We start from the raw sequence: 26,447 nt of genomic DNA, 5'->3' as shown, positions 1-26,447 counted from the left end.
TATTGACCACCATATTTAGAACCAGAGAAAGAGAGCAACATGTACATAATTGTTGATCAGGAGATCTGACTTCATGATGCAGAGAGAAAAGGTGCGGCAAATTTTTATACAGATCACAAAGGGGAACTAGGCAGTCTGGTGTGATGACAGGTGATGAAGTGCTGCTAAGAGAGGAGAGGTCGAGTAAGATGGATACAAAATGGGTGACTGTGCAGTGTTGTATGACTGAAATTCTTCATGTGTCAAAAAATGTATCATGGTGACAAAGACACGGCGGCAGATGAAGCAGATATAGGGGCTGAGATTAAGCAACCCAGGAGCTCAAGCCAGTGATGCTGATGGCAGACACACAGCTTGCTGTGCAGAGGGAGAGGGAGGATGGATGACCCTTCTTAATCCTAATGTGGAGACCAGACTCCCTGGGACTCCCTGGGACAACAGGCAGCCAATAGTGAGAGAGGAGACCACCAAAGTGATATGAAGAGGTTGTGTGATTTAGCGACACAACATGAAATTAGAATTTGTAATTTCACAGAAAGTGAAACACTGGACAACAGACTGAAGCTATATTGGACTGTGATGCACTGAACTCTCCTGCCATTTGTAATTGAAGAAATTCATTTACTCAGTGAACTTGTTTGGAAGATTTAATGCGGTATGTTAAGTAAAGTCACCAGAGTCCCAGTTGTGCATAGGCTGCTTTACCCTTTGAGGGGGAGAGCTGACAGGTGGTGATTTAACCCGAAGATCACCACACCTCAGGAGAGGGGAAAGGTTGAAAAGGCGGGGCCTTTCTGAATAACCTCAGCCAATACAGGAAGTGAACCCATGCAGTTGGCCTCATTCTGCACCAAGAACTAGCAGTCCAGCCAACGGAGCTAAACCGGCCCCAGTATGCTTTAGTAAGGGATGGAATCCACTGTGTACACTAAGCACAAATATCATGGGCATGTTTTGGTCTGATGGGGGATCAAGAGATGTTGTGATAATAGCTGATAATGTGTGGACTTGAATATTAGCTACTATATGGTAGTCAGATAATATAATGTAAGGTGTACTCTGTCCTTCACATGGTGGTCACCTGACTTAGGGGGGGATGGAAAATCGGATACACATGCTGAGAAGTTAGCCAGCATGATAGATTAAATTACGATGTTCTTTCAGCTACATCTGGGACTTTGACGGTTGTTCTTTCAGCTGAAGATGTGACAACTTCTGCAGCGTTGTCTTTGCTGGTCCCCCCCTTCAGTTGGTTCACTCTCATTGGCTCCTATCTCTGCTGGTCTCCTCTCTCCTGTGCAGCTGCAAGTCTATGAGCAACCGCTGCTGAGGGAACTGCTGCTGCGATTGTGTTGCTGGTCATCTTTGTCTTCACCTGAGGTCAAGTGTAACACAGCAAAAGCACCACCCACCCTGATGGGACAGGACAAACTTCCGAAGCGCCAAAAATAACCTCTAAATTGTACAGGTTGGCTTCTCAACAAAAGTACTGTGAAGAGTTCCTTTCCCAGGGGAAAGACCAGAAAACAATTGTGAATAGTGAACATTTACTGGCATCTTTTGCCTGAGATTTTTTCAGCCCCTTAATTGTTACTGTGTACTCGGCTTTCGTTCACTGGTAAGTTTCTGGAAGCCCGGGAAACCCACAGACCCAAAGTCAAAGTGAAAATAGTAGACAATATTGCTTGAATTGAGCGATCAGTACAGCGAAATTGCCAAGCTGCTTGTCATGATATCCACATCAGCATATCATGGTGCAATCACACACACACTGATGGACAGGCAGTTGGACCAACCAGCACACACATAACATCGCAGCCAATCACCAGTGAGAGCACACGCACTATAAAACAGGGAACACCACAGTTCCTGCTCATTCTACCAGGAGATAGCTCAGAGCACAGAGCTCACAGCGTGCCACTCAGACATAGACCATGTGCTGAGTGCCTCACTAAGATAGTGATAGGGCTGGGTCCACAGGTTAGCTGGTGAAGCACGTACCCAAGCCACCAGTTAGTTGTAACCGTGTTAAGACAATAAAACAGAGTTCTACCATCTACAGCCGTGTTGGATCATTTGTGCAGCAGTACACCCAACACGACACTGCTGTGGTGATATACATCACTGTAAGTACACAAAGGGTTAATGTACATACACTACACCTAGCTAGACACTAGAGGGAACAACAGAGATATGACACACAGACAGTCAACCAATATGGTCAGTAAGGTAGTACACGACCAATGGGCAGTCACGATACACACAGAAGTGGCACGACCACAGGAGAGCATTACACCAACCCATATAAAAGGACACAACACACATGCTCAGTCTCTTTCCAGTGGAGACACTCAGTGAGTACAGACACAGGGTTGATTGAACATTTAGTCCCACCATGTTGATTGTAGCAGACTGGTTAGTCAGTCTGAGTAGCTATAGAAGGATTAACAGTAGCATTGAATCCAACTAGGAGAATTGTTAAGAGTTTAATAAACGTGTAAAAGCTATCTCCAAGTGTGAACCTTTCTTTGTCAGAGTGCACATCAAGGAAGCGGCTTATGCTACGTCAAGACCATAACAAAACATGGTTCCAGGAGTGAACTGTTTCAATCCATACAGTTAAAACTCAGCAAACAGTGACTACCAGCAACAGCAGCCAGGCAAGATGATGTTCGAGATTCCGCTTCCACAGCAGCTCAGGTACCAAGGCAATCTCAGTGAAAACTGGCGTTGGTTCAGGCAGAGATTTGAGATCTACCTGGTAGCGTCCGACCTGGATGGCGTGGCGGATGCAGAGAAAATAAAGCTTCTACTTACCATCGCGGGTCCAGAAGCAACTGAAATCTTCCAGACCTTCAAATACTCAAAGGGGCAAAACAAGAGCGATTTCCAGGCAGTCCTGGACAAATTCCAAGAATTCTGTGAGGAACATACAAGAAGAAAAGGTAAAAGAGGTGCCAAAACTCACCGTGAGGTAGACTTGCAGCAACGAATAGCAGTTTTGAATTGAAGCCATCTTGGAAAAGGTGCTGCACATACGCAGTTGCGCGAAGAGCGCACAGAACGGGAAGGTACGCTTGCGCATGCGCGAGATTCTGTGCATGCGCAATTGAGAACAAGGCCCCAAGTAAAGGAACAGCGATCTGTGCATGCGCAATCGCTTCCTACGCTCTATGTCACAAGCATCATGACATCAGAGGCCCCGGACCACGCCCACTTAAAGGGGAAATGTCCCAAAACACGAAAAAAAAAGTAAAGCCTCAAAACCAGATTCTTTCACATGGAACGACAGCACAATGCCTGAAATTCGACCAGTAGCAGAAAGTAACCTCTGCAGAACCCTGCAACAAGCAGTTAGCACCGATCAAAGAGATGATGCAGTCCTTGAAGACTAGACTCAGACCTTGAATTCTTCTTTGGACATTGCGAGCCCAATGCCAGCTCCGACACAAAACGTGATGATATCGTCTTGGAAGACAACGACTCAGACAAAGCTTTCACCTTGGGTGGCTACCCCAGTACCAAATCCGAACCGCAACGAGACGTGTTGCATATTGACGACCCCGACGACGAGTTCTTCGGATTGGGGAATCTTCAGCCCAGCATATATGACATCCCGACTCATGAGTGCAGGATTATGCTGCAGCCTGACGCCAAGAGACAGAGAGCGGTACAAGCCCACAGAGAGCTGCCTGCTGCCACACAGAGAGTGGTTCACACACCACAAAAGGTCCCAGCCTCCACACAGAAAGCGCTGACAGACTCCACAGTGAGACAACTGCATGTCTCCACACAAGAAGTGACTCCAGTGACACAAGCCCCTACAGAGAGCTCGTGGACAGACTCCACGATAGAAGCAACGCAAGACTCCAGAGCGCAGTCCTTGCATGAACAAGACCATGAGGGTCTAGCAACCTCATCTGAGCAACCAACAGCAGACAATGCAAGTCTGCCACGCTCAAGTGAACAACAGAAAGACTCTGACAGTCTGCCATGCTCAAGTGTACAGCAAGCAGACTGTGACAGTCTACCATGCTCCAGTGAACAAGAAGACTCTGACAGTCTACCCAGCTCAAGTGAACGACAAGAAGACACTGAGGCTCTACCCACTGTATGTGAGACAAGTGACGACGGCATCCCACTTCCCATACCAGATGTGCAATGTGACAGACCTCAGCTAGAATGTACAGAGGCACTCGACAATCACAGTGAGACTACTGGTGACTCTGGTGACACCACGTTACTTCAAACCTCATTCGCTCGAGCCTCTCCACAAGCAAATGCATTCCTGAATGTTTTGACTCCGGACGGGAAGCATCAAGAAACCTCAGAAGATGCAAGTGAACCTGAAATGACTCCGGATGGGGAGCATCAAGAAATCTCAGCTGACTCAAGTGACCCTGCAGTAACTCCGGACGGGGAGCATCAAGAAACCTCAGAAGATTCAAGTGAACTTGCAGTAACTCCGGACGGGGAGCATCAAGAAACCAAAGCTGATTCAGGGAACCAGAAAGGGCTCCAGACGGGGAGCATCGACAAACCAAATCTGACTCAGGTGAAACAGCCTAGACTCCAGAAGGGGAGAATCGACAAGCCAAAGCTGATTCAAGTAAGCCGGACATGACTCCAGACAGGGAGCGCTGCAAACTCAGTGACGGCACGCTCAAGGAGACAGCAGATGCCACAAAGCACGCTAACACGAGTAACTGTGTGAAGGACTCGTATTATCCACAGAGTGTGGTCCTTGAGCGCAGAAAACACGGCAACAAAACCAACCACCACAACAACAACATCAAAGACAATAACAAGACGCGTACCAGAGGCAACAACGTCGACAACAAGCACAACAAAAACAACATCAATGGAACTACGACTGGTACGACAGGGTACAACTCTGCAAATGAGGGACACTATTACTGCTCAGCTCAGTACAATGACATGCCATGGCAGGACGATGCATCTTACCAATTCACGTTTGCTGCACTACCAACAGGCAACCTGGCTTTCAGGACAGATTCCATCAAGAATTACCACCACAAGCATTGAAAGAAAAAAAGAGTCCAAATCAGACAACAAAGTGATTTGACCACTTCTTGGTTCCTTCAGCACAGGGGCACTGATGGCGTTTACAATGCAATGCCACCATCAACATCACCAACTCACCAACCAAACAAGAAAGCCACTCAACCATAATAATTGATGAACTTTGGACTCATGCATATGATTTGGACTTATTGTTTAATGATCACTGTTATCAGAACTTGTACAGAGTATCATTCATCTACCTAATTTGTTCAATTTTCTTTAACACTGTACAGAAAATATGTAACATGAAAAAAGGGGGGATGTGGTGATCTACATCACTGTAAGTACACAAAGGGTTAATGTACATACACTACACCTAGCTAGAAACTGGAGGGAACACCAGAGATATGACACACAGACAGTCAACCAATAGGTCAGTAAGATAGGACATGACCAATGGGCAGTCGCGATACACACAGAGGTGAGACTACCACAGGAGGGCATTACACCAACCCATATAAAAGGACACATCACACATGCTCAGTCTCTTTCCAATGGAGACACTCAGTGAGTACAGACACAGAGTTGATTGAACATCACTCCCACCACGTGGATTGTAGCAGACTGGTTAGTCAATCTGAGTAGCTATAGAAGGATTAACAGTAGCGTCGAATCCAAGTAGGAGAATTGTTAATAGTTTAATAAACGTGTTAAAGCTATCTCCAAGTAGGAACCTTCCTTTGTCAGAGTGCACATCAAGGAAGCAGCTTATGCTACGTCAAGAGCATAACAAAACAGCTGCCTCTCTGAAGGGGTATTGCGCAGGTACCCTAATTTACTGCAATCAAAGGCAGATGTCGGTGGGATGCAGTTGACTTCCTGGCATGCTCATAATTTTGTCAATGTTAACCCCCAAACCCCACCCAAACCCACATGCTCATGAACATTAAAAACCATCCCTGTGACTTTACTGTTCAAAATAAGTGCTGAATCTTATTGTTCTGTCATTTGGTAAAGAACATTTGTCCTATAAAATTGTACATAGTAAATTTAATTTTAAAGGCATCCTTTAATAATTAAATACTTCTGCAATGCAAGTAGCAAACTGCCAAGAAAGCAAAAATGCCATTTGATAATAAATGGAGCCATAAAAAGTACTTCACATTCTGCAGCTGAAAAGGCTACGCCGAGTGACATCCAGAAGGAGAAAAGAAACTTCTTGTCATGCCGTAGTGTTGTGCTGTCGACTTTTTAATCAAAACATAATGGTGATGTTGTGTTGGGTGTTCTGATGCACAAATGCTCCAACACGGCTGTATATGGTACAACTCTGTTTTATTGTCTGAACAACTGTTACAACTAACTGCTGGCTTGGGTACGTGCTTCACCAGCTAACCTGTGGACCCAGCCCTATCACTATCTTAGTGAGGCACTCAGCACATGGACTATGTCTGAGTGGCGCACTGTGAGCTCTGTGCTCTGAGCTATCTCCTGGTAGAATGAACGGGAACTGTGGTGTTCCCTGTTTTATAGTGCGTGTGCTCTCACTGGTGATTGGCTGCGATGTTGTGTGTGTGCTAGTTGGTCCAACTGCCTGTCCATCAGTGTGTGTGTGTGATTGCACCATGATATGCTGATGTGGATATCATGACAGGTAATGCTGTTAACATTTCTCACACTGGGTCAAGGATGCATCAGAGGAAAGAAAAAAGTGAGAAAAGCAAGATTAAGTGTGCTAATTACATTTTCTTCAGCTCAGATGGTAGTACATAGAACTTGCAAGCAACCTAACAATGTTGGTCATGGTCAATGGATACCATTCAAAAACAATTCTGGCAACATTAGTGCATGTTATTCGTTTTGTCTGACAACACTTGTAACAACACAGGCGAGGCAGCATTGAAGACCTGCCGGACTTTCCTTAATACCTGGCATAGTTTAGTCTATTGGTACTTACAGAAAAGCAAACACTTACTGCAGCACCAGAAGCACTTGCCTTTTGGACCCCTATAAAATTGCTGGGATAGTTTTTTGAGCCTTGTTTGTAAACAATGCCATCCAATTTTAGAGATTCATATCTCTTCTTACATGTAACACATTAGGTCGAAATCGAACACGTGTCTCTGGCGCTGTGAGACAGCAGTACTAACCAATGTGCCGCTGTGCCACCCTAATGTCCATGGCAAAAAATGTATTTGCTGCAATTGAATGAAATGCAGGAATTGAATTCTCTTCTCCAAGTGAAATAAAGATCCTCCCATTAAAATATTTAACTTAAATGTTGTCAATGCAAATAACAATCAGGGGCAAAATTCTCCGGTATTGGCGCAATGTCCGCCGACTGGCGCCCAAAACGGCGCAAATCAGTTGGACATCGCGCCGCCCCAAAGGTGTGGAATGCTCCGCATCTTGGGGGGCCGAGCCCCAACCTTGAGGGGCTAGGCCCACGCCGGACAAATTTCCGCCCCGCCAGCCGGCGGAAAAGACCTTTGGTGCCCCGCCAGCTGGCGCGGAAATGACATCTCCAGGCGGCGCATGCGCGGGAGCGTTAGCGGCCGCTGACGGCATTCCCGCGCATGCGCAGTGGATGGAGTGCCACCGCGGCACAGGCCCGCCCGCGGATCGGTGGGCCCCGCGCACCCCCGCAGGACCCCGGAGCCCGCCCACGCCGCCTTGTCCCGCCGGTAAAGTAGGTGGTTTAATCTACGCCGGCGGGACAGGCATTTTAGCAGCGGGATTTCGGCCCATCCGGGTCGGAGAATCGCGCGGGGGGCGGCCCGCCAACCGGCGCGGCGCGATTCTCGCCCCCGCCGAGTATCCGGTGCCGGAGAATTCAGCAACTGGCGTGGGCAGGATTCACGCCAGCCCCCGGCGATTCTCCGACCCGGCGGGGGGTCGGAGAATCTCGCCCATGATGTTTTTTATAACAGATCTACAATGCAAGTTTGACATTCAGGCAGAAGGTTGGCCATACTCTCTTCTCTCATAGTACATAGTACAAAATACACTCAGGCTGAGAACATGCTTTTGTTAAGTGGGCTTGGAGATTATGATATTTCTTGGGATTTGGAGTGTCTGAAATACCAGACATTTTCATTTGACGGTTGGTCCAAGGCTTCCTTCAGCCAAAGGAGAGAGGCTTTTACTGAGCAGGAGTTGAATGCTGGAGCAATTAAAGCAAATGCAGTCACTTACAGTCTCGGTGTAGATGTCTGTTACTGCTTCAGGTTGACAATGATCTCATGTTGGCTTATTCATGTATTCACAGTGGGTGATATTTGGCCCACTGCACCTAGATAAATACATCAGGATAGTAATTCATGCTGGCCCATTTCTGGGCTGAGCATCAGTGCCAGACTGGCAGTGCAGGCCGAATCACATGGCTGAGCCAAGAGCAGTAAATCTTTTAAGGTTACACTGCTCTTGCAGCCACATATTGCGCCACTTATTCTCCTTGCAAGTACTGCCTTTATCTCCTCACACCTCTGCTACATTAATGCAGCCTTGCACACACATTCTCAAACTATCTCATTAATTTCCTTTTTTCTTTCAGCCTGGCAATAGAAGAGGTGAGGCGAATGCCGGTGGATGCTGGGCATTGATTTATTCCATGTCTCTACTTGAGAAACAAGTCATGGAGTTGTGGGGTGGGTCATATTAATGATGCAATGTGTGACTAGGCTCGAAGGCACATTGCGCAGGGTTCTTGTCTTTTACTCCGTCCCTTCTCACTGCTAGTGACTCTGGCCAGGACACTGGGCACAGACCTCCATTAGACTCTACCAGCTGAAAGTTCAAGGGATACAATAGGGGCAAAAGTGGGTCAATAAGCTCATGCACTGGGGGAAATCCATCGATGAAGGTAATCCAAGCACTCTGTCCTCTCGATAGTTCGGCTCTAAGTGTTGTATTTCTCTCTGCTTGAAAAGAGGGCATCCATCACCCAGTTGATAGCACATGGAGAGCAAACTGAGTGATGTTACTGATATCACCTGCTGCAGCCTGGAATGAGCCCGGGGCATTCAAGGACACCTTCACAATCACAGGCATGTTTGTGTGCAACCCTGCTTTTAGGCTGCAATTCCTGCTGCAACAAGTGGCATGTGTCAGTGACTGCCTGTTGAGTCTGTTCACACACTGCTCCATTGACATGTTGAGGTACAACATCTCTTGTAGGAGAAAACCTGATTGCTGTAGTGACTCTTTAGCCCTTGCTTCCTTTGCCATCTATCTGACCGCTCTACCTCCCACTCCCATGCATAGGTTTTCATTTCTGCTGTGGCTGTCATTGCCATTGTGGCAGCTTCAATCATAATGCTAGCAACATTCCCAACTTTTCTGATCCTTTAGCAGCCTAAGGCTGGCATTCCAAAAATGCATCCAAATCAGCCAAACAAATGGGTCCATAAAATTCCCAGCAGCCAAAAATAACTTGTCATTGAGTTGCCTTAATAGAAGTAGGATCCCCTTTAAATAACTCTGCTTCAGCCACCTTCTAAGGCAGCATGTTTTTGTGGTGAGCACATGAAAGCATGAATGAAAAGTTTGTAAAGGAATCAATTTTGTAATGGAAGAAATTCAATCGCAGAAATCCTATTAATGTACCTTTATGAAGCCAACATTTATTCAGGCAGCTGGCAAGGGCACCTAGCATCTTACATTACCAATCTAGCAGATGTTTTTTGTACAACGTCCAGTGCAAGGTGTTCAACAGTGAAATTTGTAGGTCCAATGTCGATTTCACACTCTGTCGCTCGACAGAATACAAAGAAATTCCACCCTATTTTCTCATCACGAAGGGCAAAAACATTTGCAAGCTGCAAAGCCCTCTTGTACATCATGGAAAGATTGGGTTGTATCTGAGGGGTTGGTAAACAAGTCAGATTTCCATGACCAGCAAGGTTGTTTGTGAAAAAGACTGGAGATGGGACCATGACCAAAATATGTTAGAAGATTTCCATTTTGACCTGAGTCACACCATTGCATATCTAATAGGGTAGGATGAGTTTTTAAAATTCATTCCTTTTATGGGGTGTGGTCTTCGCTGGCTCAGTCGGCATTTGTTGCCAATTTCTAATTGCCCTTGAGAAAGTGGTGGTGATCTGCCTCCTTGGACTGCTGCAGTCCATGTGATGTAGGTACCCCTACTGAGCTATGAGGGAGGGAGTTCCAGAACTTTGACCCAGCGATGGTGAAGGAACGGTGATATATTTCCAAATCAGGGTGGTGAATGACTTGGAGGGGAACAGCCAGGCGGTAGTGTTCCCATGTGTCTGCTGCTCTTGTTCTTCTAGATGATAGTGGTCGTGGGTTTGGAATATGCTGTCTAAGGAACCTTGGTGAGTTCCTGCAGTGCATCCTGTAGATGGTGCACACTGCTGCTACTGTGCGTCAGTGGTGTAGGGAGTGAAGGCTTGTGGAATGGGTGCCAATCAAGCGGGCTACTTTGACCTGGATAGAGTTGATCTTCTTGAGTGTTGTTGGAGCTGCACTCATCCAGACAAGTGGGGAGTATTCCATTACACTCCTGACTTGTGCCTTGCAAGTGATTGGCAGGCTTTGGGGGGTCAGGAGGTGAGTTATTCACCGCAGGATTCCTAGCTCCTGACCTGCTCTTGTAGCTACAGTATTTATATGGCTAGTCCAGTTCAGTTTCTGATCAATGGTAACCCTCAGGATGTTGATAGTGGGAGATTCCGTGATGCAAATGCCATTGAATATTAAGCGCCAAGTGCTTGATTATCTTTTATTGGAGATGGTCATTGCCTGGCACAAATGTAATTTGCCACTTGTCAGCCCAAACCTACATATTGTCCAGGTCCTGCTGCATTTGGACATGGACTGCTTCAGTGTCTGAGGAGTCGCGAATTATGCTGAACATTGTGCAGTCATCAGCGAACATCCCCATCTTATGTTGGAAGAAATGTCAGTGCTGAAGCTGCTCAAGATGGTTGGGCCTAGTAAATTACCCTGAGGAACTCGTGCAGCGATGACCTGGGACTGAGAATTCTGACCTCCAACCACCACAACCATTTTCCTTTGTGCCAGGTATGACTCCAACCAGTGGAAAGTTTTCCCCGATTCCCATTGACTCCAGTTTTGCTGGGGCTCCTTGATGTCATACTGCCATCCTCGATAAAATGCTGCCTTGAAATCAAGGGCAGTCACCCTTATCTCTCCTCTGGCATTCAGCTCTTTTGTCCATGTTTGAAGCAATGAGGCCAGGAGCTGAGTGACCCTGGCGCAAACCAAACTGAGAGTCAGTGAGAAGGTTTGCACTGGAGTCTCTCAGAATTACAAACTAATATCCATGAAATTACTGTGAGACGAAGCAGCATCAAAAGGGCAATTAAAAAATACAGGGTGCGATTCAACAACCTCATCCTGCCCGACTTGGACCCCTGACGAGAGTTTCCGGACTTACTGGATATCGCCCTCAGTAAGTGAGGTCCAGAAATGCTTATTTAAATGAGCCACTAGGCTCGTCAAAATATGTATTGTTTTCTTTTTATAAATGTTTTCTATTGGGTTTTTGAACAAAGTATATTTACCGTTATGTACAAAGAATAAAATATATACATATATATACATAGAAGAGAAGGGAACACACACACACAAAAACAAATTTAAATAAAATAACTGGTAGAGTATTATGCACTAGCTCAAAAACAGCAACTCTGTCCAATTGGCAATATTATTTGTAACACATAAGTAGGCATCTGCTTGTGTGTGTGTTTGTGTGGGGGGTGGGGGGTAAACTGGGGAGGTACATATACATTTGGGTGCCGGAGAAACAATTACAGAGGGCAATAGGAAAATGGGTCTGGTGTTGGTGTTGTCATTTGCTTCTCCCAGACGGTTTTCGCTGCCGTTGTTGTCTCGAGATCACCTCCGCTTCAGCCGTTCGTCCCGTTGTTCGCCCGTATTTTCCTTGTTCTCTGATCCTCTAGATGCCAAGTTTGTTTCCAGTGCCCTCCTTCCGGCTGTCCTTCCCTGCCCCCCCCCCCCACCTCTCTGGTTCCCCTCTTATTGTTCCCTATCTCCTCCCTCTTCACCCCCCTCCCCCCCACCTTCTGCCCCCTTCCCCACCTCCCCTTCTCCTGTGGCAAAATGTGTTTGCCAGATTCAATCGCCGCCTGGGATTCAATGGCCACACCTGCCTCAACGTGAACTAGGCATGTTGATACGTCAGGGGGCCTCGCAGATGATTAGAGGTCCCTGGCTGATCAGAGGCAAGCAAGGGTGGCCCCCTGGCACACCCTCTGGCACCTGGCACCTCAGCACTGCCAGCATGGCACTTCCATGGTGCCTGGGTGGCATTACAAGGCTGGCAGGGGCACTGCCCGGATGGAAGGCTGGCAGTGCCAAGGTGTCAGGATTGGGCTGTGGGGTGTCTCCCCTTAAGAATGTGGGTGAGGGGGGGGTTCGAAGGCTCCAAAAAAGGTTGGGGGGTTGGGGTGAAGGGAGGTCCTGTAAACCGGGGAGGGGGGGTGGATGAAAGGGGGATCTAGAGATCGGAGCAGCCTTCCAAAATGGCCCCCTGATCCGTGAGAAGTGGGTCCTGCTGCCAGTGCAGGATGGCTGCCTTAGTGTGGCCTTGAGGGGAAGATACGCCCCGAGGCCAAACAAAACGGCAAAGTACCTTGAATAGCAGAGTTATTTTCGGTGCTGCAGCCATAGTGAAATACCCTGCCAAACATGACCAAAACAGCACTTTAAATTTTTTTTGTTTAATCGTACCCAAAGATTTTTTTCTGTTTTCACATTTCTGTTTGTTGGTTAAAATGATTTTGAATGTGTGAAAAATAGGCTATTTGATTGACAGTTGAAAATCATTCAATCAGTTCAGGAATGGTTTAATTGCTTTCCAATTGGTGTGGAAGGTGTCGCAGAGTGAAGATGGGCACAGTGGATGGCCAATGGCAGACATGTAGGATGGCACAGTAAGCAGCAAGATGCCATGTAATGAACATCTCCAGGAAAACGTCCAACCATAATTAGCAATCGTGATATAGATTACAAAAGCAAGGAAGTGATGTTGGAGTTATATAGAACATTGGTGAGGCCACAGCGGGAGTACTGTGGACAGTTCTGGTCACCACATTATAGGAAGGATGTGATTGCACTGGAGCAGGTGCAGAGGGGTGATTCACCAGGATGTTGCCTGGGTTGGAACATTTTAATTATGAAGCGAGGTTGGATAGGCTTGAGGGGCGACCTGATCGAGGTGTACAAGATTATGAGGGGCATGGATAGGGTGGATAGGGAACAGCTGTTCCTCTTAGTTGAAGCATCAGTTATGAGGGGACACAAGTTCAAGGTGAGGGGTGGGAGATTCAGGGGGGATTTGATGAAAACCTTTTTTACCCAGAGGGTGGAGACGTCTGGAACGAACTGCCTGGGAGGATGCGAGAGGCGGGTTGCCTCACCTCCTTTAAAAAGTACCTGGATGAACACTTGGCACACCTTAACATTTGGGTTCTGTGAACATCTGGCCGATAACCTTATTGCCAGGGCAATCTGAGATGGGCAATAAGTACTGCCCTTGGTATGATGTTCACATCTCAATAATGAAGTAAAGAAATTGCAAATAATCAATATTGCTCCCTACCATCTAAAAGTTTTTTTTTAAATTAACTACAATTTTAATACTTTTAAGAGATGTGCTGTGAATTCCTCGTGTGTACTGGCTCACTGTAGAATTTATTTAATCATCTCATTAATTTGATGCCACTGGAACTGTAGATTTTGATTTCTGTTCGTCCTCACTACTGGAAGAACATTACTATTAATGACTGGTTTTAGCAACCATGTTGCTTTTATTTACGTACACGGACTCAAAATGTGACCTGGAAACAAAAGAATGCTTAACAGTTACCATTAAGCTGTGCATTAGAAGATCAATTAAACAGAATTGTACTCTGGTAAACAGGCAAAAAGGGTGCTGCCATGGAAACATGAATAAAGAAAGCACTAGAATGTAAATGATGAAAGAGACACATAGCAAAACATTTGTAAACATGCACCTTGAAATTTGCATAATCAGCTGAAAGTGCCTTCCCAATGCAGCACAGCAAAATATGATTATCCGATACAGGCAAAAATAAATTGGGAATTTTGGGGTTTATAAAGCATGCCCTGTGCAACTTTAACTAGAAAGCTTTTTTTCTAGCATGTGATGACTGTTTGCTAACAACACAATCAAAGGATAATTCATGCACTTCTACTTAGTTACACATAAATATAATGCCTTTGGCTAAGATCACGTGTCAGATAAATCCCAAGACCAGGTGCAATACCTTTTCTGGTCAGCTTTGGATCTAGTATGCCTCTCTTGTGGGGACCATGAATTGGATTTAATTTGAATTTGAATTGGTTTTTGGAGCAAGCAAGGAGATGGATTAAGGGCTTGCCCTGTCCAATCCGCGCATTGGCTTCGGAACTCTGAGAAAGGGTTACATCTAAGATCCAACACGCCAATTCAGAGAGATTAATGAGTGTTAGTTTGAATGGAACCAGTTGTCATTAAAATGTAGCAGTCACATTACCTCTTGTTATTCTTTCAAGATGTTTTTAATATAGCCACGTTAAAGATGAAACATTTTAATTTGAAAGAAGTGGTGCTGCTTCCATGGAGGATATGGTTAAATTTAGAGCTGTCTTAAGCATACATTGACTGAAGATTTACAAATTCCCACAAATTTATTCAGGAGGATATATTTCCTTGGTGAATCTCCCGCTCGACCAACGTTATGGACTTTCCATTGAACTTCCCCCCCAAATTACTGTGCAAGACCTCGAGGATATTCACCCTGCTAAGGGATTTAAACTTTTTCATGGGTTCTTACATTTCAAATAAATATTTCTTGCCCTCATCAAAGCAGGGCATGTAGCGGGGAATGAAACAACTTTCCATTCAGACCCCCGAAATCTGCATCAAAGCACCCGAAAGTCAAATGAGATGCAGAGAGCTGCATTGTAATAAGGGCAGCATTGTAGCACAGTGGTTAGCATCGTGCTTCACAGCGCCAGGGACCCGGGTTTGATTCCCGGCTTTGGGTCACTGACTGTGCAGAGTTTGCATGTTCTCCGGTCTGCGTGGGTTTCCTCTGGGTTCTCCGGTTTGTTAGGTGAATTGGACATTCGAATTCTCCCCCTGTGTACCCGTACAGGCGACTGGAGTGTGGCGACTAGAGGATTTTCACAGTAACTTCATTGCAGTGTTAATGTAAGCCTACTTATGACACTAATAAAGATTATTATTATTAAAATATCAGACTAAGCTAGAGTCACAGAATAACGTCACAGACTCTCGTCGGTTTTGGCAAGGCTTAAACAGCCTTAAACAGGCTACAAAGCAAAGCCATGTAGAATCTTCGGCAGCAGCGCACTCCTCCCCGATGAACTCAATGCATTCTGTGGTTGGTTTGAGCAGGAAACCATCAAACTGTTGTCAACTGCTCCAGCAGCCTCAGTCACACCCATACCTACCGTCATGGTCTACGAAGTCATCAGCCTTCTTGAAAATGAACTCTCAGAAAGTGATGGGTCCTGACGGGGTTCCTCGTCGTGCACTCAGATCCTACGTGGACCAGCTGTCGGGTGTGTTCGCAGACATCATCTTCAACCTCTCCCTACTCTGTTGCGAGGTCCCCACCTGCTTCAGGAAGACCGCCAAAGAAGAACCGGGCTACATGCCTCAATGACTGCCGTCCGATGGCCTTGACATCGATCATTATGAAGTACTTTGAGAGGTTAGTTATGAGACACATCAAATCCATGCTCCCAGAATGCCTTGATCGAAATTCGCATACCGCTGCAACTGGTCCACGGCAGGCGCCATCTCCCTGGCCCTACACTGATCCCTGGAGCATCGCGACAACAAGGACTCCTATGTCAGACTCCTATTCATTGACTACAGCTCCACCTTCAACACCATAATCCCAGCCAAGCTCACAGCAAAGCTCCGAAACCTAGGACTTGGCTCCGCACTCTGCAACTGGATCCTCGACTTTCTGACCCATAGACCACAATCAGTAATAATAAACAACAACACCTCCTCCACGATAGTCTTCAATACTGGGGCCCCACAAGGTTGCATACGTAGCCCCATACTATACTCCCTACATACCACTGTGTGGCAAATTTTGGCTCCAACTCCATCTACAATTCTTTGGTGACACGACCATAGTGGGTCATATCAACAGTGGGGAAGAGAGAGAACCTAGTGGAGTGGTGTAACAACAACAATCTCGCCCTCAATGTTAGCAGACTAAAGAGCTAGTCATTGACTTCAGGAAGCAAAGTATCATACACACCCCAATCTGCATCAACGGTGCCGAGGTGGAGATGGTTTACAGCTTCAAATTCCTAGTGTGCACATCACCAACAATCTGTCCTGGTCCACCCATGTCAATGCTACGACCAAGAAAGCACAACAGCACCCATGCTTGCTCAGGAAACTAAGGAAATTCGGCATGTCCACATTGACTTTTACTGATGCACCATAGAAAGCATCCTACCTGTTTAGCACAGGGGCTGTTTAGCACAGGGCTAAATTGCTGGCTTTGAAAGCAGACCAAGGCAGGCCAGCAGCACGGTTCAATTCCCGTACCAGCCTCCCCGAACAGGCGCCAGAATGTGGCGACTAGGGGCTTTTCACAGTAACTTCATTTGAAGCCTACTTGTGACAATAAGCGATTTTCATTTCATTTCATTTCATCTGGTTGCATCACAGCCTGGTATGGCAACTGCTCGGCCCAAGACCTTAAGAAAGGATAGAGAGTTGTGTACACAGCCCAGTCCATCTCATGAACCCACCTCCCATCCATTGACTCTGTCTGCACATCCAGCTGATTTGGGAAAGTGGACAGCATAATCAAAGACCCCTGCCACGTGGCTTATTCACTCTTCCAACTTCTTCCATTGGGCAGGAGATACAAAAGTCTGAGAACATATACTAACAGATTCAAAAACAGCGTCTTCCCTGCTGTTACCAGATTCATAAATGACCCTATTATGGACTGAACTGATCTCTTCACACATCTCTACTGAGTAGTACTGCACTCCAATATAATTCACCCCTCGCCCCAGTGTATGTGTTTACATTGTGTATTTATGTATGCCCTGTGTATTTTTTTCATGTATGGAATGATCTGTCTGGACTCTATGCAGAACAATACTTTTCACTGTACCTCGGTACACAGGACCGAAACAAATCCAAATCTAAATCCAAAGAGCTCATAATTTTGTAGAGTGCATGAGGGATTGTTTCTGAGAGCAATATGTTATGGAGCCAATCAGAGAGCAGGGTATTTTAGATTTAGTATTATGCAATGAAGAAGGGTTGATAAATAGCCTTGTCATTAAGGATCCTCTTGTAAGGAGTGATCACAGCATGCTAGAATTTCAAAGTCAGATTGAGCCAGAGTGACAGAGTGCCATACTAGAGTTTTAGCATTGGGCAGAGGTAATTGTACAGGCCTGAGGAAAGAGTTGGCTCAAGTAGACTAGACAAAATAATTGAGGGTAGGACAGTTTAGGTACAATGGTGGATGTTCAGGGAGATATTAAATACCTCTCAATTAAAGTATATTCCTGAGAGGAAGAGGAATGGTAAACGGGAGAAAAATGTTCCATAGCTAAACAAGGAAGTCAAGGAGGTTGGAAAGGCAAAAAAACTAGGGCATGCCATACTGCCATAGCTCGTGGTAAGCTGGAGGATTGGGAGAATTTTAGGGGTCAGCAAAAAAGCTACTAAAAATAGAATCAAAAAAGTTAAGATGAACTACGAAGGGAAACTGGCAGGAAACATAAACACTGATACCAAAAACTTCTATTAGTATATAAAGAGGAAGGGAATTGCTAAAGTAAATGTTGGTCCTTTAGAGGATGATACTGGTGAGGTAATAATGGGGAACAGGGAAACGGTGGAGGCACTGAAGCAATATTTTGCCTCTATCTTCATTGGTAGAGGATCATAAAACATTTCCAAGAACTGCAGTTAATACAAAGGAGCTTGGTGCAATAACCATCACTATTGAGAAGGTATTGAATAAACTAATGGGACAAAAGGCAGATAGGTCTCCAGGACCTGATAGTTTGCACCCTAGGGTATTAAAGGACGTGACAGCAAAGATAGTGGATGCATTGGTTATGATATTTTAAAATTCCCTGGGTTCTGGAAAGGTCCCGGTGGATTGGAAACACGCTTATGTAACTCCCCTATACAAAAAGGGAGAAAGGCAAAAGGTAGGAAGCTGTGCACCAGTTAGCTTGACTTCTGTGGTGAGGAAGTTGCTGGAATCAATCATTAAGGAGGAGATGACTGAACATTTGGAAAGACGAAGCTCAATCCACCATTGTCAGCATGGTTTTATGAAAGTAAGCCATGCTTGGCAAACTTCCTTGAGTTCTTTGAGGACGTAACCAGCAAGGTGGATCATGGGGAACCTGTGGATATGGTATATCTAGACTTCCAGAAGGCGTTTGACAAGGTGCAACATACAAGACTGATCCAGAAGGTGAGATTGCACGGGGCTTGGAGTAGAATACTAGATTGGATTGAGGATCAGCTGACTGACAGGGGTTGGGATAAATGGGTCCTTAACTGCCTGGAGAACTGTTACTAGTGGAGTGACGCAGGGTTTAATCCTCGGACCTCAACTGTTTACAATCTATATAAATGATCTGCAAGCAGGGACAGAGTGTAACATAACAAAAATTGTGGATGATACTAAAATAAGGGAGAAAGCAGGCAGTGAAGAGGAGATACAGATTTAGCAGATGAATATAAATAGACTAGGAAATTGGGCCAAAATTTGGCAGATGGAGTTTAATGTGGATAAGTGCCAGGTTATCCATTTTGACCAAAAAATAGTAAGGCTAGTTATTATCTAAATGGAAAGTAGATTCAAATGCATCTGGACAGGGATCTGAGTGTCTTTGTTCATGAATTGCAGAAAGTCTATACGCAGGTACAAAATGTAATAAGAAAGGCAAATGGAATGTTAGCATTTATTGCAAAAGGACTGGAGTAGAAAAGTAGAGAAGTGTTGTTGCAATTGTATAGAGTTTTGGTGAGACCACATCTGGAGTATTATGTCCAGTTTTGGTCTCCTTATTTGAGGAAGGATGTGGTGGCATTGGAGGCAGTTCAGAGGAGGTTCACCAGATTGATTCCGAGGATGAAAGGATTGACAGATAAGGAGAGATCAAACAGTTTGAGCTTAGAAGGATGAGAGGAGATCTGATTGAGGTATATAAAGTATTAAAAGGGATTAATAAAGTAAATGTAGATCAGGGTTTTTCAAAGTGGGGGTCGCAACCCGCAGGTGAGTCGCGGGCGGGTGTCAGAAGGGTCGCGGAGCGATCGGTCACGCCGTCCCCGTGGTTTTGCTGATCTCAGAGGAAGTGCCCCACCTGGCGCCACTTCCAAGGCTTCTGTCAATGTGGTAAATGTGAACTGTGTTAAAGTCTTGAAGGGCTAGTAACTTAGAGAGTGTTATTGTGGACTAGCACTCTTTCACTCTCGGTGAAGGTATGGTGCTGAGCTGATGTATAGACGGAGGCTGAGGTTAAAGAGAACAGCTTCTCCATCACTGTTCACCATGTCAGCACATACACCCCGTGCGCGGCTGTCCCCCGTTTGCAGTGTGTCATTGGGTCTCTGCTTGCACCGCACCAAGGTGCAGCGAGGCTTTTATCCTGTTGCGTTGCCCCACAGCTATGAAGCTCATCAAAAGTTTTAATGTCAACTGAGCACCAACAGAATGATGGAAGCAAGAGGAAAGCAGGAAACACAAACCAGAAATAGCTGCTCACAGGGGCGACACCGACTTTTTGTTCCTTTATTTACGGCTGGGCAGCCAGAACAAGTGCAGAGTTCGCAAAAAGCCAAACGGGCGACACATTGGCTGATGCTTTAATAGTAGCTAAAGTTCCAACACCGTCAGTTCCAATAAAGCCTTTAAGGATAGACGAGTGGAAGAAATTGATAGTAGAATGGTAAAATAAAACTAGGTTTGAAGTAAACATGATGGAAAAACTAACTGTCTACTTGTGCTGAATTTGATGTGGCGAAATCACTTTTAGATTTTGTGACACTGGAAACTGGGACTGTTGAGTATGAACTTCTTCTGAAGTACTTGGTATTGTGTGTCCAAAAGCAACGTCTAAGCGAGATGATTTATATGTCATTATTCAACTAGATTCAAAGTATTAGACGTTAGCATTTCCAGCCTCTTCATCAGTGGTTTTCGTGAGACCAATCATTGGAGAGAGGCTGTGAGGCTTATAGATTCAATTTATAAAAATGATTAACTCATCACCATGGAATTATGAAGATAGCACTATTTCTACACCCTGGCATAAAGAAGTAGAAACTGCTTGGAAGTTATTTATAGATATGGAAGGCATAAACTTAAAACCAAATGAGGATATCTTGCCAGCATGTTTTGACTGTGGCAACATTTTGTGACGATCAATGTGAAAATAAGGGGCGTCATTCTCCGACCCCCTGCCGGGTTGGAGAATCGCCAGGGGCTGTCGTGAATCCCGCCCCCGCCGGTTGCGGAAGTCTCCGGCACCGGATATTCGGCGGGGGTGGGAATCGGGCCGCGCCGATAAATTGCCTGTCCCGCCGGCGTGGATTAAACCACCTTTTGAACGGCGGGACAAGGCGGCATGGGTGGGCTCCAGGGCCCTGGGGGGGGGGGGGGGAGCAGGGCGATCTGGCCCCGGGGGGTGCCCCCACGGTGGCCTGGTCCGCGATTGGGGCCCACCGATCCGCGGGCGGGCCTGTGCCGTGGGGGCACTCTTCCCCTTCCGCCTCCGCCGCGGTCTCCACCATGGCGGAGGCGGAAGAGACTCCCTCCACTGCGCATGCGTGGGAAACTGTCAGCGGCCGCTGACGCTCCCGCGCATGCGCCGCCCGGGGATGTCATTTCCGCGCCAGCTGGCGGGGCAACAAAGGCCGTTTCCGCCAGCTCGCGAGGCGGAAATTCCTCCGGCGTCGGCCTAGCCCCTCAATGTTGGGGCTCGGCCCCCAAAGATGCGGAGCATTCCGCACCTTTGGTGCGGCGCGATGCCCGTCTGATTGGCGCCGTTCTGGCCTCCAGTCGGCGGACATCGCCCCGTTTCGGGAGAATGTCTATCCTTTCTTACCAGAGAGACAGTCAGATTTATCCGGGGGAATATTTAATGCACAGCATTAATTCATAGTTTGAGAGGCAAATATTTAGTTACAATGTTTATTTTCAAAGTTGGTTTGAAGTTTGTTGCTAAATTTCAATATGTATTAGAATGTTGGATTAGGTGCAATAAAAACAAAGGGCGGCACAGAGGCACAGTGGTTAGCACGGTTGCCTCGCAGCACCAGGGACCAAGGTTTGATGCTCAGCTCAGGTGATTGTTTGCGTGGAGCCTACACATTCTCCCCGTGTGTGCGTGGGTTTCCTCCAGGTGCTCCGATTTCCTCCCACAGTCCAAAGATGTGCAGGTTAGGTTGATTGGTCATGCTAAAATTGCCCCTTAGTGTCCTAAAGGTTAGGTGGGGTTCCGGGGATAGGGTGTGGGAGTGGGCCGAGGTCGGATGTCCTTTCAGAGGGTTAATGCAGACTCAATGGGCTGAATGATCTCCTTCTGCAATGTCGGGACCCGATGATTCAATGAACAGCCGCTACAAGCTTTTACATTGAGAATGGTAGCCACTGCCACCTTTTAAAGTGGATATAAATGAGGCTGTGTGGAGTCTGTCATAATATACACCAGGATATTATGGTGCAGACACACACACACACACTGATGGACATGCAGTGGGACCAATCAGCATACACAACATCGCAGCCAATCACCAGTGAGAGCACACGCACTATAAAGACAGGGGACAGGAGAGTTCCCGCTCATTCTAGTAGCAGCCAGCTCGGAGCACAGAGCTCACAGCCTACAACACAGACATTCACCATGTGCTGAGTGCATCACCTGGTTCGGACTAGGCAAGGGTCAACAATTAAAGCTGGTATTGCATTTACCCACAGTTCAAGTATGTTAATATAGTTAACCTTCTAATAAAATAGAGTTGCACCACTTCCAGTGTTGGTGACCTGTTTGTGATCCAGAACACCCAACACATCATGGTACAAGGGGTGGTTGCATACTAGCACTTCTGAGACCCACCTGCAACTAATCAGCATTCCGGCATCCTGAAGTATGGAGAACATCAACCCACCGCCGCCGCTCCGCATCGCCGGCAATCTCAGGGTCAATTGGAAGATTTTTAAACAGCGCTTCCAGCTCTTCTTCGAAGCCACGGACAGGGAGAACGCCTCGGACACCAGGAAGATTGCTCTGCTCCTCTCCACGGCTGGGCAACACGCCATCCACATCTTCAACTCCCTCACATTTGCAGACGACGAGGACAAGACAAATTACAAGACGGTTCTCCTCAAATTTGATACCCACTTCAGCAACGAGGTCAATGAAAGCTCCAAAAGATACCTGTTCCAGCAGCACTTGCAGGGTAAGGACGAGCCTTTCCAAATCTTTTTAACACACCTCCACATCCTTGCACAGTCCTGCGGCTACGGGCCCACCTCCGACTCCATGATACATGACCAGATCGTATTTGGTGTTCTGTCGGACCCCCTGCGTCAGCAGCTCCTCAAAATTAAGCAACTCACCCTAGCGACTGCCGTCGAGACCTGTGTCCTGCATGAAAATACCACCAGCTGGTACTCCCACATACAGGCGGCTGAAACGGCGCGGCAAGGTCCCCACGAGGCGGAACGGGTCCAAACAATTGAACACCTCCAGGTCTGCAGCCTGGATGAGGGCAGCCATTTCGCGCGCTTTTCGCAGCCTCCAGCACTTGTACGCGCCAAACGAGGGGATGGTGACGTGGAGGAATGTGATGCGCAGGCGCACACCACACAGGACCGCACCATGCATGCGCGGTGGCGCAACGAACCTACTGACGTCACGACGTGCGGCAACTATGGCTCCGCCCATTTAAAGCGGCAATGTCCTGCAAAATTGCGACAATGTCTACGATGTGGCAGACATGGCCACTATGCTGCCTGCTGTTGAGCAGCTCAGTCTGCCAATTCGCATCGCTTCAGCCAGTCTCACAGGAACATTCGGGCAATTCAACCCACATTCACCGAGTCCGATTCCGACTTCCCGCAGATCAGTGACACCGAGGACCCGAGGGAGCCTTTTCGAGACACTGTTATCACAAAGGACAGGCTGTCCACGAATCAAAACCACCAGTCGCTGTTGGTGCACAGCATTGATCCAGACGACGAGTGGTGTGCCACCCTGACGGTCAACCGATCCCAGATACGATTCCGCCTGGACACTGGTGCTTCCGCTAATCTCCTAGCGTGGTCAGACTTTCAGACCCTTGGGGTTAAACCAACCATTCTTCCGTCGACCTGCCAACTAATGGACTACAATGGCAACGTCATGCCTGCTACCGGTTCATGCCAACTTGAAGTGACGCACAACTCGCGAAAAGCCATCCTTCCCTTCGAGATCCTGGGCTCCTCGAAGGACTCTCTGCTAGGCGCACAGGCGTGCAAACTTCTAAACCTCGTTTAACGAGTACACTCTCTCTCTCCAGAGGACACGCTGCCTTCCAGGATGCGGACTTCAGGGTGCAACTCAATGCCATCATCGACCAGCACCGCGATGTTTTCGAAGGCATGGGCACGCTTCCATACACTTACAAAATCCTGCTCAAACAAGGCGCCACGCCTGTGGTTCATGCACCTCGCAGAGTCCCAGCACCCCTCAAGGGTTGCCTCAAGCAGCAGCTGCAGGACCTCCAGGACCAAGGAGTGCTCTCCAGAGTGACGGAACCAACCGACTGGGTCAGTTCCATGGTATGCGTAAAGAAGCCTTCTGGTGAGCTCCGGATCTGCATTGACCCAAAGGATCTGAATCGCAACATAATGAGGGAGCATTACCCTATCCCCAAGCGTGAGGAGATCACGTGCGAGATGGCTCGGGCCAACATCTTCACCAAACTTGACGCCTCGAAAGGATTCTGGCAAATTCAACTAGACAGGTCCAGCAGAAATCTGTGTACCTTTAATACTCCGTTTGGCAGATGCTGCTACAACAGGATGCCGTTTGGAATTATATCAGCATCAGAAGTATTCCACCGGATCATGGAGCAAATGATGGAGGGCATTGAGGGTGTGCGCGTCTATGTTGATGACATCATCATTTGGTCCACCACCCCGCAGGAGCATATCAGTCGCCTCCAGCGCGTTTTCAAACAAATACGGGACCAAGGCCTTCGCCTCAAATGTTCCTTCGGCCAGACGGAATTCAAGTTCCTAGGGGACCACATCTCCCGATTGGGTGTGCGGCCAGATGCGGACAAGGTGGCAGCCATCACGGCCATGCAGAAGCCAGCGGATAAGAAGGAGGTCCTCCGATTTTTGGGCATGGTTAACTTCCTGGGGAAGTTCATCCCCAACCTCGCCTCCCATACCACAGCTCTCCGGAACCTGGTCAGGAAGACGACAGACTTCCAATGGCTTCCTGCCCACGAGCGCAAATGGGAGGAGCTTAAGACCAAGCTTACCATGGCCCCGGTATTGGCATTTTTTGATCCCACGAAGGAAACAAAAATTTCAACGGATGGCAGCCAATCCGGCAGTGGGGCGGTGCTCCTGCAACATGATGAGCCCCAACATTGAGGGGCTAGGCCAACGCCGGAGGGATTTCCGCCCCGCCAGCTGGCGGAAATGGCGTTTGGTGCCCCGCCAGCTGGCGCGGAAATGCGGCGCATGCGCGGGAGCGTCAGCAGCCGCCGACAGTTTCCCGCGCATGCGCAGTGGGGAGAGTCTCTTCCGCCTCCGCCATGGTGGAGGCCGTGGCGGAGGCGGAAGGGAAAGAGTGCCCCCACGGCACAGGCCCGCCCGCGGATCGGTGGGCCCCGATCGCGGGCCAGGCCACCGTGGGGGCACCCCCCGGGGTCAGATCGCCCGCGCCCCCCCCCCCAGGACCCCGGAGCCCGCCCACACCACCTGGTCCCGCCGGTAAATACCAGCTTTGATTTACGCCGGCGGGACAGGCAATTTCTGGGCGGGACTTCAGCCCATCCGGGCCGGAGAATTGAGCGGGGGGTCCCGCCAACCGGTGCGGCCCAATTCCCGCCCCCGCCCAATCTTCGGTACCGGAGACTTCGACGGGGGCGGGGGCGGGATTCACGGCGGCCAACGGCCATTCTCCGACCCGGCGGGGGGTCGGAGAATGACGCCCCCTATTTCTCTGCACCAGGCACCTCCCATGTAAATAGATTAGCCTCATGTACATAGTTATGTAAATAACATGCACACACATAGTCAGGTACATTCACTACACAATATTTATTGTCACGCAGGCACATGTTCTTTATATAAAAGGGGGGATGTCATAATATACACCAGTACATTATGGTGCAGACACACACACACACACACTGATGGACATGCAGTGGGACCAATCAGCATACACAACACCGCAGCCAATCACCAGTGAGAGCACACACACTATAAAGACAGGGGACAGGAGAGTTCCCGCTCATTCTAGTAGCAGCCAGCTCGGAGCACAGAGCTCACAGCCCGCAACACAGACATTCACCATGTGCTGAGTGCATCACCTGATTAGGCCTGGGCAAGAGTCAACAGTTAAAGCTGGTATTGCATTTACCCACATTTCAAGTATGTTAATATAGTTTCCGCTATAATAAAATAGAGTTGCACCACTTCCAGTGTTGGTAACCTGTTTGTGATCCAGAACACCCAACACATCAGAGTCTTCCTGCCAGAAGTAGAAACAGAGGGCAATTCACGTGCCCTGCACGTACACCTGATGTCAAGCACTCTCCAGGTGCATGCTTCTGTCGCCAAATTACAGAGCAGTGTTGCTTCCATTTTCCAGCTGCAGGCCAGCAAGGCAAGTGAACTGTGAAGATGAATGGTTTTCTTAAAAGTAAGAGATGGCCAGGGACTCAGACGGACAGTATGCCTATTGGACAAGATGAGAAGGGAAGATTTTGAAAGAGGAAATGGTGGGTGAAAAACTTCTTTTGAGCTTGAGACTCCAATGTCAGTCATTAACTTGCAGCTGACTCCAAATGAAAAGAGTAATCTGCTAAACTGACTTGTAGTACCATATTAGAAACACATAGAAAGCCCATGAGGCTTTCAGCATTCTCGGGTAGCATCTCCCAGGGGTATCCAGAGCTGAGTAAAACAAGCATTTTGTTGCTATTGTCCTACATGTGCATGGTTGGATTTTTCCATTTTCATAAAGATGAAGTCGGCACAAAGGAACTGGCTGACGTCTGCACCTGATCTGTGCATTGCCCTCTTTGAATCAATCAGGCTCCATTTTTGCATTAAAGGTAAGCAAATCTGGCGTGTATCATA

The 26,447-nt window shown here is 47.5% G+C and overlaps 1 pseudogene; it reads left to right on the top strand.

Moving 5' to 3' along the window:
* The first annotated feature begins 13,835 nt into the window (after positions 1-13,835).
* On the top strand, positions 13,836-21,309 carry LOC140409420 (mitochondrial ribonuclease P catalytic subunit-like; annotated as a pseudogene).
* The last annotated feature ends 5,138 nt before the right edge of the window (positions 21,310-26,447 follow it).

The sequence above is a fragment of the Scyliorhinus torazame genome, chromosome 3, assembly GCF_047496885.1.
Source record: "Scyliorhinus torazame isolate Kashiwa2021f chromosome 3, sScyTor2.1, whole genome shotgun sequence".
NCBI lineage: Eukaryota > Metazoa > Chordata > Chondrichthyes > Carcharhiniformes > Scyliorhinidae > Scyliorhinus > Scyliorhinus torazame.
This window is presented reverse-complemented; position numbering and strand designations above follow the sequence as displayed.